The sequence below is a fragment of the Tripterygium wilfordii genome, chromosome 9, assembly GCF_013401445.1.
Source record: "Tripterygium wilfordii isolate XIE 37 chromosome 9, ASM1340144v1, whole genome shotgun sequence".
Taxonomy (NCBI): Eukaryota; Viridiplantae; Streptophyta; class Magnoliopsida; order Celastrales; family Celastraceae; genus Tripterygium; species Tripterygium wilfordii.
In genome coordinates this window covers 12,371,994-12,387,077 of record NC_052240.1, presented here as the reverse complement: position 1 = coordinate 12,387,077, position 15,084 = coordinate 12,371,994, and the positions used below count along the sequence as shown (strand labels likewise).

General features: G+C 37.5%; 1 long non-coding RNA gene across 1 annotated transcript; it reads left to right on the top strand.

Annotated features, from left to right (window-relative positions):
• The first annotated feature begins 8,501 nt into the window (after positions 1-8,501).
• On the top strand, positions 8,502-10,756 carry LOC120005118. The gene is made up of 2 exons (XR_005469732.1): positions 8,502-8,852; positions 8,945-10,756. It is a non-coding gene; the product is annotated as an uncharacterized LOC120005118 (long non-coding RNA).
• Positions 10,757-15,084: the final 4,328 nt, after the last annotated feature.

Here is a 15,084-nt window from a genome sequence, read left to right as displayed (position 1 = left end):
TGAATAGTTCACCAACTGATTCAACCAATACAGACTGACAAGCCCCGCTGATTCCACCGTAGAATGGTTGGTCACAATATTCCTTTATGTCAATATGCGTTGGCTCATCAATCTCACATATTGAAACTAACTTTGCAGAAGCACCAACGGTTTCAGCATACAACCAACCATTCAGAAAAACAGGACTAGTAAGAGCATCTTTGAAGTCATCCTCATTATTTGCAATAGCATCAATCTCCTTAGCATAAGATACATAAGTCCAATCTTTATCTCCTGTTTTACAATATATGATCAAACGAATCCCACGATCAAATAAGAAAACCATAGCGTTGACGCCCCTATTTTCAGTACCATTAACATTGGGGTACATAATAGCATCATTAATGATTTGCTCTGTTTTCAGGTCCAGTGAGGGCATATTCACTAATTCAGAGGTCACAGGATTCCACAGACAAAATTGACTCGTGGTGTCTTTATCGGACAATAGTAACCATCCGTAACAGCAATTCCATAGCGTTTTGTTGCTCAGGTTTGGAAGATTTGTGCTTCGAAAGGCTTGGCTTGATGTGAGTGTGCAGATATAGCCACTCTTGTCATCTTCATCACCATCTGCAAACACCAACCATGGACAGGTTGGAGGCAGCAGCTCCATCAAGAAGAAGTTAAAAGACGTGAATCAGGACTCGGGACTCAGGAGGGCGAGGGATAACTGCTAAGGCTAGGCAGGGTGTGTATATATATACACACACACACACTGAAAGCCACTAAATTTGTTTCTATTAAATTTGTGCAATTAAAATCCACTTGTTATATATAGACATGCGCGGCTCTCGCATAGATGGCAATGGTAAAGATTGTCTATAATTGCAGAGCATGTATAAAAGTCCATAGTTGATCCCATGTAGAGAAATATGATATATGCATTCAATAACAAATCAGAGACATGATCAACTTTAAATTTAAAATAATTGCATATTAAGTTCTTGTCCTAACAAAACAAAATCACAACAATATTGGAGAGGAAATAGGGCTGTTTGTTTTTTTTTTAAAAAATTAATTTTCTGCAGAGAATGTACAAAATCCTTTTAGAATTAAGGGTTAATTATACTTTTAGTCACCGAAAGATAGGCTTTGTTCACATTTAACACCGAAAGATTTTTTGTTACAAAGTAATCATCTATTGTTCCAAAATGAGACAATTAGGGGACTCGGTCAAAATTGATACAATTTCGGGCATGGCTTTCGCTGACGTGTCATCTATTTAACTATTATTGGTCAAAAATGCTTATGTGGCAACAAACCTTATCTTTGACATATGACATGGAAATTTCAATTAGATTATTAATAAAAAATAATTTTCCATGAAAAAATTCTATGCAACTTTCTCTCATCTCTCTCATAGAAGCAAGATATTCTTCAATAAAATCCCAGCCGTTCTTCAACTATTATTGGGAAGTTGCTGTTGATACCAATTTATGTTTCTTTGAGTTTGATATTTTTTTTTGAATAATCTCCATGAATCCAAGTGTCTTAGGGAGTTCACTCCGCTGTCGTCGTCTCTCCCTCCTGCACATAGGTGGATTTTGAGCAGGTCATCTAAAATAGATACTTACTTGGCCTCTCTCTCATCTATTCCACACTTGGATTGAAACCTATATCTAGAAATCTGATTCCTTGAGCCTTTTATTTTTTATTTTTTATCTAGAGAGTGGGTTATATTGCAAGTAGGCTTATTGAAGCCATGTCTGACAAATAATTACCAATTGAGCATGATATTAGCGATTGCGTTGCTGAACCAGTAGAGAGAGATGAGAGAGTGGAAGGGAGGTAGATGAGAGAGGCAAAGAATTAATGGTGTCATTTTTATTAATTTTCCTTTTGTTGCCACATAAGCAGATGTTGACCTAAATATGTTGAGTGGATGCCACGTCAGCAGAAACCTATCCATTACTGTAGCAAATCTGATCGAATCCCCTAATTATCTCATTTTGGAACAATGGATAACCACTTTGTAACAAAAAAATCTTTAGGTGCTAAATGTGAACGAAGTCGATCTTTTAGTGACGAAAAGTATAATTAACCCTAGAATTAACTTCTTCTTCTTTAGTTAGCCCGGCTTTAGGTAGTTATATTTATGGCCCAGACCGGCCCATCAAGTTTGTGGCCACCATGTGGGCCGAGCCAAATCGGCCCACATGACACCTCTACAGCAAGGAACGGCAGCAACGTCAGGAACTGCGGCGGATGACGGAACTGACGGATTCTGGCATTCTGCTTAGCCCCTCAAAGAAATGGGGGGAAAACACCAGCAAGGCAGCAACTATAGCGTCCTTAACCCTTTTACTTTAGCCGGTATCTCCTTCTCCGCTGTTCTTCAGTCGCATCTCTTACTTCCACTCTTCTCCTCCGGTGATACCTCGAATCCTCACTCTTCGTCCGTCTAGTCTTATACTTTTATAGAAAGCTAATTTTCAGTTTGTTTTTTTTTTTCCTGTTTGTATGATTGAAGAAAGAAATGGAAGGCAACGGAGATTCGAATCACACTTTTTTTTTTCTTTCTGTTTGTTAAAAAATGATTGGTGTCTGATAGAATCAGGATGTCAAATATATGTTACGATTCTGCCTATAGAATGCAATTTGTTTCAATTTCTTAGGAAAGCTACAGGCAGCGTGGAACATATCAGAGGGCAATTACTTTGAATCTATACCGTATATTTAGTTACATTTTTCACTAGGTTAAAGAAAAGAATTTTAGTTTGAAACTTCGATTTGTTCGACTGATTTTGTAGAATTATTTTTGAACAAGACATTGTGCTAACTGCGCTTCAATTGTTTCTAAAACTGTGCACAGAATAAAGAAATTAATGGCACTATGAAGCAGCTATTGGCTCAATTGTTTGAACAGCCGCTTAGAACTACAGTCCCCGATGAGCCAGATGTAGAGCCTTTGGCTGCTGCCTACACTGCAAAGTTGGAGCATACTGCTGAGGCTGTTGGTTATGGTGCTGTCAAGTAAGTTACCTCATTTTTGAGCTTTTCCTTTGTGACGTTGAATTATTATTCTCATAATCATCAATATGGATAATTGTTTGTCATGTGATTAATGTGGCATCTTTACTTCTAATGTGTTGAGAATATGGCGTGGGTTGTATGAGTCCAAATCAAACTTGAATTTAACAGAGTTACAGAGGGATGAGAATATATGAGATTCAGCTGAATACTGCTTTTATGAAGAAAAGAAAATATATAGTTCTAACAAGGATAATAACACTCTCTTTAAATGATGTTCTTGAGCGGGATTTCGGTCGAGAGCCTAAACCAAACATCACTCCCACATAAATCAACATTCGACAAGCCTAAAAAGATAGAATAACATATCTAAACCATACAAATCTAATATATCTACAAAATTGACGTGTATCCTGGAGTGATTGAGTTATGGAAAACAAAATTTCAAACCTCTACCAGGAAGTCTCAAGTCAGCATACACAGGACACCAAAACCATAATCGAGACCTTCAAATCTCATCCTTTCAGACACATATACATCGACTTTTTTTTTTTTTTTTTTTTATGGAATAAAAAGATTCATGAACAATAATAAGATCATAAACCATGTCGTGTGGGGCCTAAAGAATTTAGCCTTGTGTGAGGGACTTAAAAGTTACCTTAGCGGGGTAAGTATTTTTCTAACAGTTACCCCCGAACCCACCCCCATTGATATTCTTTATTCGCAGCCCTGCTTTGTGGCTTAACCAACTCTAAGCCCTGTCTGTTTCCAATACAATATAATAGATTTCACGATGAAATTAGAAAAACCATAGCTTCGACCATGTTTTCAGTACCATTATTATAATTAACATGGCTTTAGAAATTAGAATGTCTTCTGTTTTCAGGAGGTCACTGGATTCCAAAAACACAATTGATTGTTGGGGTCTTGAACATAAGATAACCAAACACAACTAGCTGACAACGCATAATGTATTGGAAAATATATAAATATAGTTGAAATCCATAACATCATTATAAATCAATAAATTGCTAAAAAAACATCAAGTTACTTAATAAACACGGCAGGTTGTATTTTTCTAGGTTCAATCCTCCAACTTGAGACCATACCATGTAGGTTCAATCCAACCTGATAATAGGGGCTCCTTTGAGTGGTTATACAAATCCAACCCAGAATTGTTGTTGACAAATGATTCATAATTTTCTGTCTCCAAGGAATAATAGAAAACGCTGCTATTGTCATCGTATCTTGAAAGGAAGATCTTGTTCCCTATCTCTTTGGACTTTGCCAATGTCGAAAAAGATGATGAACGACTCAGGTACAAGGTCTGATTTTCTAAATTTCTCACCCTCTCCCAAACCATCATAGTGTCATTCAGTGCAAAAACTTGCAGCCATCCTCCAAAACGACCGATAAAAACTGATAAGACTCTCCCATCGCATTCTAACAAGAAATTTTGGTCAAAACAATCGCATGGTCTTTTGGGATTCTCAAGAATATCCCAACTAGACTCTTGGCCTAGCAATTCAAGTACTCCTAGTTGTCCTTGCTGAGAAAGAACATAATAGGCACCATTGTGTAGCACTGGATTGTTATGATTCGTTGTGAAAGCGAAAAAATCGTTCTCTCTACGTGTTAATATCCAATGCTCTTGTCCCGTGCGATAAAAGTGGAAATCAATCGGACCTACACCAACACAAACCACCAAAATTGAACAATCTGTAGAAGATGGAGAAGATGTAAAGCAAGCAGCCGTGCAGCCTCTAATGCATGACCGAGGTGGCCTCGGTAACTCGATTATCTCTTTTGTGAATGGATTGTAAAACAACATCTCAGTCTTGTCGTAAGTAGCCATTAACAACCACCCTTTGCTAGAGTAGCGAATTGTAGCATTCACTACTCTCTCTGGTACTTGCATCATATATTTACTGCCAAATTTGGGATCTAAAAAGTTATGGATATTAGCATTACTTGTACTGAACATGAGCAATGGAGAGGTCTTTGAACCACCTCCTCTCCTTCTCCATTGAATACAAGGTGCTGCTGCTTCACAATTCTTGGAAACGGCGCGAAAATTGATGTAGTCAATCGGATCATCAAAGCATCTACCAACCAATCTTAAAATATCGAGTGGAAGATGAGAAAAAGGACCTTGTTCTAATTCCTCACTACTACTGCTTGTATCATTCTTTTTTATTTTCTCATTGTGTTCATCATCATCTTCTTCTTCTACAATTTCTCTTCCGTTCCCGTTGATATTCTCTCCCCTTTCCAAATCTCGATCAACATGTCTGCTAATTGACCTTAAATCGGGCATAACCCAAATAAATTGATCACATGAGGTGGGGATTTTCCACATTAAGTTTGGCAAAAACATTGAGAGGTTATTTTCTTGAATGTTGAAGATGTAGTGATTAATATCCTCAGCTCCAAAATATTGATGTCCCTCTTTAAGCTCATCAGCCACATACTCTCTGAAATATATGAGTCCGCCTTTAATCTCTCCTTCAATATTGGTAATTTGACAGGAGAATGCACAATAATCGTTTACGAAAAATGATACTTGATCCAACTCTGCATCATCTGTGACCTTATTCCATGACAACTTAACTTGATCCAGCTTAAAAACTTCCACACCTGCGACTTCATTGTATCTGACCCCTCCAGCCGTGATATGGATTCTGAATAGTTCACCAACTGCTTCAACCAATAAACGACCATGAACCTCGGTGATTCCACCGCAGAATGGTTGGTCACAATATTCTTTTATGTCGATATGCATCGGCTCATCAATCTCACATATTGAAACTATTTTTGCAGAAGCACCGATGGTTTCAGCATACAAGCAACCATTCAGAAAAACAGGACCAACAAGAGTATCTTTGAAGTAATTCTCATTATTTGCAATGGCATCGATCTCCTCAGCATAAGATACATAAGTCCAATGTTTCTCTCCAGTTCGACAACATATAATCGAACGAATTCCACAATCAAATAAGAAAACCATAGCGTTGAGGCCCCTGTTTTCAGTACCACTGACATTGGGGAACATAATAGCATCATTAATGTCTCGCTCTGTTTTCAGGTCCAGCGAGGGCATATTCACTAATTCAGAGGTCACAGGATTCCAAAGACAAAACTGACTGTTGGTGTCTTTATCGGACAATATTAACCATCCGTGACAGCAATTCCATACGGTTTTGCTCGTCAGGTTTGGAAGATTTGTGCTTCGAAAGGGTTGGCTTGATGTGAGCGTGCAGATATAACCACTCTTGTCATCTTCATCACCATCTGAAAACACCAACCATGGACAGGTCTGAGGCGGCAGCTCCATCAAGAAACTTAGATATATGTGACTCAGGACTCGGGACTCAAGAGGGCGAGGGCTAACTGCTAAGGCTAGGCATGGTGTGTATATATAAACCCTAATGGAATACTAACAATTTAGGAAGTTTCGTTTAAAAATTGAAAGCCATATAAATTGAGCAATTAAATTTGGTATGTGTGGACTAATATGGGAATGTTACCAAAGTTGAGTGTTATCGTTTGGTTTCATCATCAATGAGGAAAAAAAGTTTCTATTAAATTTGTGCAATTAAAACCCATTTGTATATAATTGCAGATCCGCATTCAATAACAAATCAGATGCCTGATCAACTTTAAGCTCAGAATAATTGCAGATTAATTTCTTATAACAAAACAATTTACAACAATATTGGAGATGAAATTATGAGGCTGTTTGGTTCATTTTTTAAAAAAAGTCAATATGTGATAATGAATTCCAAGAGGGTGTTCCAAAATAATTTTATGTAGAGAAAACAAAAAATGCTTTTAGGATTAATTACTTCTCCTTTTCATATTTTTAGTCAATTTCATGGTCATTGCTTCCCTCTCCAACGGAGGCTTTAAATTTAAAGCAGCAGCATCATCTTCCATCCGGTGTAGAGCCAGGCTTGGACCCGGATAATCCCTTTCAATCGGCCTGATAATATTTGGGCATACATATTGGGCTTATAAGTTGGACCAAACAGTAATTATTGAGCCTACATAAGATTAAGCCCATGTGTTCATGAACCGATGTAATTGAGGTGGTAAATATGGGCTACAGTGCACAAGGTGAAGCCCTATTGTTCTTGGGCCTAAGAAATCTTAGGCTACGTAAAGAAGTCCCTCGATAAGTTATTAGGCCCATCTTAGGGTTTAGCCCTCATTCCCTCAATATTTTAGCCCTATCTTCATTGCAAGTTCTGGGCCCATTTTGTTTGGGGCTTCTATTACGAACACGAAACGTAAAATTTGAAGAGAAGAAAAGAAGCAAGCATGACATCTGAGGAACAGAAGAGGAGAAAGATCGAGCAGGCACCGTCGATGGCTATGCGGTATGGGATTGATCTTTCTTTTATTTCGTTTAAATTTTATTTTTGCAGTGAGACATTGAATTGCGGCTTATGGTGACTCGTGATATGGGATTTGTGGAATATTGAACAAATAGGGTCAGCAGAGTATGAATTTGATTAAAGCTTGTGGAATTTGTTGTCTAATTGTTCCGCTGATTTTTTCATGGTGTCTGGAATGCATTACACGTTTGAGCTAATTTAGATTGGGTAATACTATTGATTTCTTATGTTATTTGAGCAGATTTAGAAACAAATGGATTTATTCCAACAATCCTATATGGTCTCCTATGATTTACTCTTCATTTTTTTTTTTTGGATTGCATGGGATGTTTCCACATCATGATCTGTTATTTACTTCGTCTTCCTGTTATTTCTAGAACTGATAATATTGATGTCAGTTACTAATATTTATTAATGAAGTCTTGGGAAATATGTTTGCGAAAGTGGTATGCTTATATATTCTACCTTTGCAAAATTAACATGGTCGATTTCTGTACATGAATATTGAAATTCACTAACTATCAATTGCAAATTCATCAGCAACAAATTAGAATACCCGCCCGCACGTCCCGTCGCAACGTGCGGGCTGTTACCTAATAATTTATAAACCCCAAAGAACCTAATACCTCTAAAAATCTTTCCAGAACCAAAATTAGCAGAGGTCTCATTGTTCTTCAAAATTTTGACATTTCTATCTTTTAAAGTAAATCATATGTACTTTGTGCTTTTGAATACTGAGTTAAAGCTATTTCCCTTGTAGGTATGGGCCAATTATTTTGTACAAATTATTGATGCATGTTTTTTTTGATAATGAAGGTTTTGACACGTTAATTTTGAATGTGGCAGTGGCGAAATCGTATCAAACATTGTGAATATTATCGTGACAACAAAATTTGACCCCTTGAACGGTGCCGTTTTGGAGAGTAATAATGATAGAATCAAAGTCTAAACAGCCAATAAATTTGGATGATGTTAACTTGTTCAGGGCTTTAGATTTGCACTGTTCACCTTTTTTATTTTATATTTGGACAGACAAATGGAATTTTGGAATGACTAAGCTATCCTTGGTCATTTACCTTACTAGAATAGAACAATCCTTTTAGGCGACCATCCCAACGCAATTCAATTCTCAACCTCTCAATCTCATCTCTTCTCCTCCACCAAACCAAAAACCAAAACCAAAACCAGAACAACTTCTCATCTCCTCCATTAAAAAAAAAAACCACCAACCATGATCTGTATCTTAGAAGGGCTCGTTCTTTTGCTTCATACGTAATTTTCTCTGGTGGTCTTTGATGTGGATTTTCACTTTATTGTTATTCATGGATCTTTCTTCTCCAACAAAAAAATAAAAATCGATGTATACGCATCTACAAAGGTCAGATCTGAAGGTCTTTGTTATGGCTTGGACTGTCTGCGTGTCCTGATTTAAGAATTCTGCTCGAGGTTTGAAGTTTTATGTTGTTTTGTTTTTTCTTTCAATATCTCAATCATGATCCATGTAAATCTCATGGTCGCATCATATCTGTATGGTTCAGAGAGACGATGAAGCCGAAACCCGGAATTTTGTTTTTGTTACCTAGAACAACAGAATCAAGAGGAGCTGAGCGAACAAAATCAGCTTTGGACTTGATTCCCGCCCTTAAGTTGGCGTTAATTGAGCCGTAGATTCAGACTTTAGGCTTGGCAGATGATTATTTACCATCTCGGTCTTTCGCGACACTTCGAAGGGTACGTTTGGTCTGTTTTCTCTTCGTTTTCTATTTCCATTTTCCATTTCTGTTTGTTTCTGTTTTGTTAAGAATAGAAAACTTGTTTGGTTTGAAATACTGCAAATTGTTTTCCATTTTCTGTTTAATTAAGCGATGTATTAATTAATTAACCATGATTATTTTTTAAACTTACTAAGTAACTATAATAAAAACGATGACTCTTTTTTTTTTTTTAATTACAAATGTAAAGCAATACTACACTTAAATCCTCTCAATTCTTGTTTTAAATCAAAGGTTACACCTATATTCACAAGTGCTGAGAAATTTCACACCGACCAAATATACTTTGTGGTATCCTCAAATGATGTCCTGAATCGATTGAGATTGTCTTTATTGCTCCCAAACATAACACTTTTAGTGGATCATGCATCACCTGCTACTGTGTTGCCATTGTTGACTGTAGAACCTCATATGGGATCACTGTTGTAAATTCCCTCCATTGCGAGGGGAAGAAAAGCTACTTATGAAAACAAAGACATTTGTCTTATATACTGCTATATTACTTCTGTGTAAGTCTACTATTATTTGACTATTTAGTTATTTATATATTTTTGTTGTTTATTTTTTTTGATTATTTACCATCTCTGTCTTTTGCGTCACTTCGTGTTTAATTCTTTCTATTCGATTCGTCTGGTTTTTGGTTCCTGGTACCATTTTGTTAGTAGCGGGCCTCTTGCTATAGTACTGACTATGCATAGGACTACTAAAGGTGAAAAGACAGGATGTATTCCGACCGAAATGCTAATTCGGTTTGCACGGTTGCAAACGGCAAAGAACAGATGAGGTAGTGAGGTGTCCCCTTTGCTTTCAAGAAATTGAGGTGGAGTAGGGAAAAATATATATATATGAGAAGTCCATGTCTGGTTGCAATTATTGTTGTGGAATACTGGAATGGAATAGTTAATTAGTTATTCCATCAAATGGTAGAGTTACAATTTCTCACCGAGTATGCTAGTATTGGATTGGCCCATTTAATCAATAATGGATTTAACCCCAGTTTTGTCCAGGACGGGCTTAGTAATTAACGGATTTGCCCATTTAATCATGAATGGATTTCAACCCAGCTTTGTCAATGATGGACTGTAAGGGGCCCGCTTGGGGCATCTGTCTCTCTAAATCCAAGCTGGGGAAGCCGAAGTTATCGAAGTCTTCGTCAGGAGTCAACTGTCAGAGCGGCATCTATGCTGGCGGTGCAAAACAGCAAAAGCAATTAGGCAACACGAGATACAGAGTGACAGTGGACTCGCGTACTGCTAAGTGATTAGCCGCACACTAGACAGAGCGGGAAGGACCGATTTGGGTAGGGAGAGAGACCACAATCCGGTTGGGGTTTGGAATTTAATTTATGTTTCTTTGATGTTGTTTAGACCTTAGATAGTACACTGTCTGGTTGTCTTGTTTGATGAATGATGCGGAATGGTATACCGTGTGGTTGTCTTGTTTGATGAATGATGCATATTGTTTTCATGTCTTGTATGTTCGGATCATCAGGTTCTTTTTTCTTTTGGATCTAAACTCTAGTTGGAACGGAACCATTTGTCATTCTTACTTGGTTTAATTTTCTACACATATCTTCTTGATCTTGCATCCCTGCATTCTCCCTTGATCAATGTTATTGTCTAATTTTCCCTGACTTGATTTGTCCAACCTCAGAGCAATAATCACCCCCCATAATTTTCGAGAAATCAACTCTTGATTGTTTCGATAGTGGTCCCTTTGAATTCAGGTGTAGCTGCCTGTTAGGGCTGTTATAACACCGCCAATGATTTTTTTCCCCAGCTATTGTTTACAGAGTCATCCTTTTGCATTTTTGTCTATATTGCTCGTATCTGAAAACCTAAATGCTTGTTCTATGGAGTATGATACTGTTTTCTGTGATATAGTTTAAGTCGCTAGTCTCGTGAATTAAGAAAATTTTGACCTTTTGTTGTTGTTGTTGTTGTTGTTGTTGTGTGGGAATGGATGCAGACCAGTCAAAGTGTGGTTCCTTGTGCGATCTTTTGTGGTGGACTGGGAATTCATCAGAGAGTTAGAGTTGGGTCCCTGGATGTTTGTTTTTGCATAAATCTAATTCCAATGTAAATAATTTCATCATCCGGTAGACAGCTTGAAAAGTAAAATTTTAATTGAGAAAAAGTTATGAAAGAAAGATAGTCGAGTGAGAAGAATGAAACAAGGATCATTAAAGTGTCAAATTGTAATAGCAGATATCATTTAAAAGTACTTACAGGGTGGCATCGCCACTGTTTTAGGAGAATATAAACCTACTAGCCCCTTTAAGGGAGTTTATTTATATATATATCCATCCTTCCTCCATCATCTTCTCGTTCATCATTTCCCAGTCCCTCCAACAGTACCTGTCCCAGCCCCTCCACTAGTACTTGTCCCAGTCCCAGTCCCAGTCCCAGTCCCTCCAGATCCATTCTGGCCTGCAAGCAAATAACAATAACGTGGAACGTACGTAAAGATTAATCTCATCAAAAGAAAATTGAATTTGATCTTAAAGAAATAAGAAAAAGAGTGGTCACCAGCATCTTTGTAAGGGCATATCTGCTTATGGCTCCTGACTTGGTTCCAATCTCTGAAGGTCTTTCCACAGTGGGAACACGCTGGAGGTCGTCTGTCCATTCTCGCTCGCTCACTTACTCAGAGAAGAAGGATTGAAAAATACACACTTGATGACTAATGCACTAACTCACTTGGAGAAGAGAGCAAGGATGGAAATTACACACTTTATGAGTGATTATATAGATAGGGTAGGAGGCCAGGGCTAGGGTTTTTCAACTGCCCCAGAGTTAGCATGTGACCGTCGATTGAGCAGGTTTGATCCAAAAGCAAATATGCCATTTGGGTTTGACGTTTGAATTGGAGATAAAACCACCCCGCCATGTAAAATACCCAAGCTAGTAAAAAAGAATAAAAAGTCACGGTGCACTGCACTAATTGATTTGACAAAAAAGTGCCACATCCAAGAATAAAATCAATTAGAATCAACAAATTTGAAAAACCTATATTCTAGAGGTCTTAACTTAGCAAATTTGTCCCCTAATAGCTATAAAAGGCTAGTTTTGGGGCATTTTATCATGCTCACTTTCATTGTAAAATGTATACAAATCAATTTAAAAGACCACAATACCCATCCCAATAACTATAAGACTAGTTTTGACTTTTGAGACTATTATTTTCCACACAAGTAAGTTACCTCATTTTTTAGCTTTTCCTTTGTGACATTGAATTATTATTCTCATAATCATCAATATGGATACTTGCTTGCGATGTGGTTATTTGCCATCTTTACTTCTAATGTGTTGAGAATATGCCGTGGGTTGTATGAGTCCAAATCAAACTTGAATTTAACAGAGGTACAGAGGGATGAGAATATATGAGATTCAGCTGAATACTGTTTTTATGAAGAAAATAAAATAGTTCTAACAAGGATAATAACTTAACTCTTTAAATGATGTTCTTGAGCGGGATTTCGGTCGAGAGCCTAAACCAAGCATCACTCCCACACGAGATCAACATTCGGCAAGCCTAAAAGGATACAATAACATATCTAAACCATACAAATCTAATACATCTACAAAATTGACATGTATCATGGAGTGATTGAGTTATTGAAAACAAAATTTCAAACCTCTACCAGGAAGTCTCAAATCAGCATACACAGGACACCAAAACCATAATCGAGACCTTCAGATATGATCTTTTCCGACACATATACATCGACCTTTTTTTTTTATGGAATAAAAAGATTCACGAACAATAATAAGATCGTAAACCATGTCGTGAGGGGCCTAAAGAATTCAGCGTTGTGTGAGGGGTTTAAAACTTAAAAGTTACCTTTGTGGGGTAAGTATTTTTCTAACAGTTACCCCCGAACCCACCCCCCATTGATATTCTTTCTCGCAGCCCTCCTTTGTGGCTTAACCAACTCTAAGCCCTGTCTGTTTCCAATTTAATATAATAGATTTCATGATGAACTCAGAAAACCATAGCTTCGACCATGTTTTCACTACCATTATTATAATTAACATGGCTTTAGAAATTAACCTGGCTTCTGTTTTCAGGAGGTCACAGGATTCCAAAAACACAATTGATTGTTGGGGTCTTGAACATAAGATAACCAAACACAACTAGCTGACAACGGATAATGTATTGGAAAATATATAAATATAGTTGAAATCCATTAAATCATTATAAATCAATAAATTGCTAAAAAAACATCAAAATACTTGATAAACACGGCAGGTTGTATTTTTCTAGGTTCAATCCTCCAACTTGAGACCATACCATGTAGGTTCAATCCAACCTGATAACAGGGGCTCCTTTGAGTTGTTATACAACTCCAACCCAGAATTGTTGTTGACAAATGATTCATAATTTTCTGTCTCCAAGGAATAATAGAAAACGCTGCTATTGTCATCGTATCTTGAAAGGAAGATCTTGTTCCCCATCTCTTTGGACTTTGCCAATGTCGAAAAAGATGATGAACGACTCAAGTACAAGGTCTGATTTTCTAAATTTCTCACCCTCTCCCAAACCATCGTAGTGTCATTCAGTGCAAAAACTTGCAGCCATCCTCCAAAACGGCCGATAAAAACTGATAAGACTCTCCCATCGCATTCTAACAAGAAATTTTGGTCAAAACAATCGCATGGTCTTTTGGGATTCTCAAGAATATCCCAACTAGACTCTTGGCCAAGCAATTCAAATACTCCTAGTTGTCCTTGCTGAGAAAGAACATAATAGGCACCATTGTGTAGCACTGGATTGTTATGATTCGTTGTGAAAGCGAAAAAATCGTTCTCTCTACGTGTTAATATCCAATGCTCTTGTCCCGTGCGATAAAAGTGGAAATCAATCGGACCTACACCAACACAAACCACCAAAATTGAACAATCTGTAGAAGATGGAGAAGATGTAAAGCAAGCAGCCGTGCAGCCTCTAATGCATGACCGAGGTGGCCTCGGTAACTCGATTATCTCTTTTGTGAATGGATTGTAAAACAACATCTCAGTCTTGTCGTAAGTAGCCATTAACAACCACCCTTTGCTAGAGTAGCGAATTGTAGCATTCACTACTCTCTCTGGTACTTGCATCATATATTTACTGCCAAATTTGGGATCTAAAAAGTTATGGATATTAGCGTTAATTGTACTGAACATGAGCAATGGAGGGGTCTTTGAACAACCTCCTCTCCTTCTCCATTGAATACAAGGTGCTGCTGCTTCACAATTCTTGGAAACGGCGCGAAAATTGATGTAGTCAATCGGATCATCAAAGCATCTACCAACCAATCTTAAAATATCGAGTGGAAGATGAGAAAAAGGACCTTGTTCTAATTCCTCACTACTACTGCTTGTATCATTCTTTTTTATTTTCTCATTGTGTTCATCATCATCTTCTTCTTCTACAATTTCTCTTCCGTTCCCGTTGATATTCTCTCCCCTTTCCAAATCTCGATCAACATGTCTGCTAATTGACCTTAAATCGGGCATAACCCAAATAAATTGATCACATGAGGTGGGGATTTTCCACATTAAGTTTGGCAAAAACATTGAGAGGTTATTTTCTTGAATGTTGAAGATGTAGTGATTAATATCCTCAGCACCAAAATAGTGATGTCCCTCTTTAAGCTCATCAGCCACAAGCACTCTCAGATATACGAGTCCGCCTTTAATCTCTCCTTCAATATTGGTAATTTGACAGGAGAATGCACAATGATCGGTTATGAAAAATGATACTTGATCCAACTCTGCATCATCTGTGACCTTATTCCATGACAACTTAACTTGATCCAGCTTAAAAACTTCCACACCTGCGACTTCATTGTATCTGACCCCTCCAGCCGTGATATGGATTCTGAATAGTTCACCAACTGCTTCAACCAATAAACGACCATG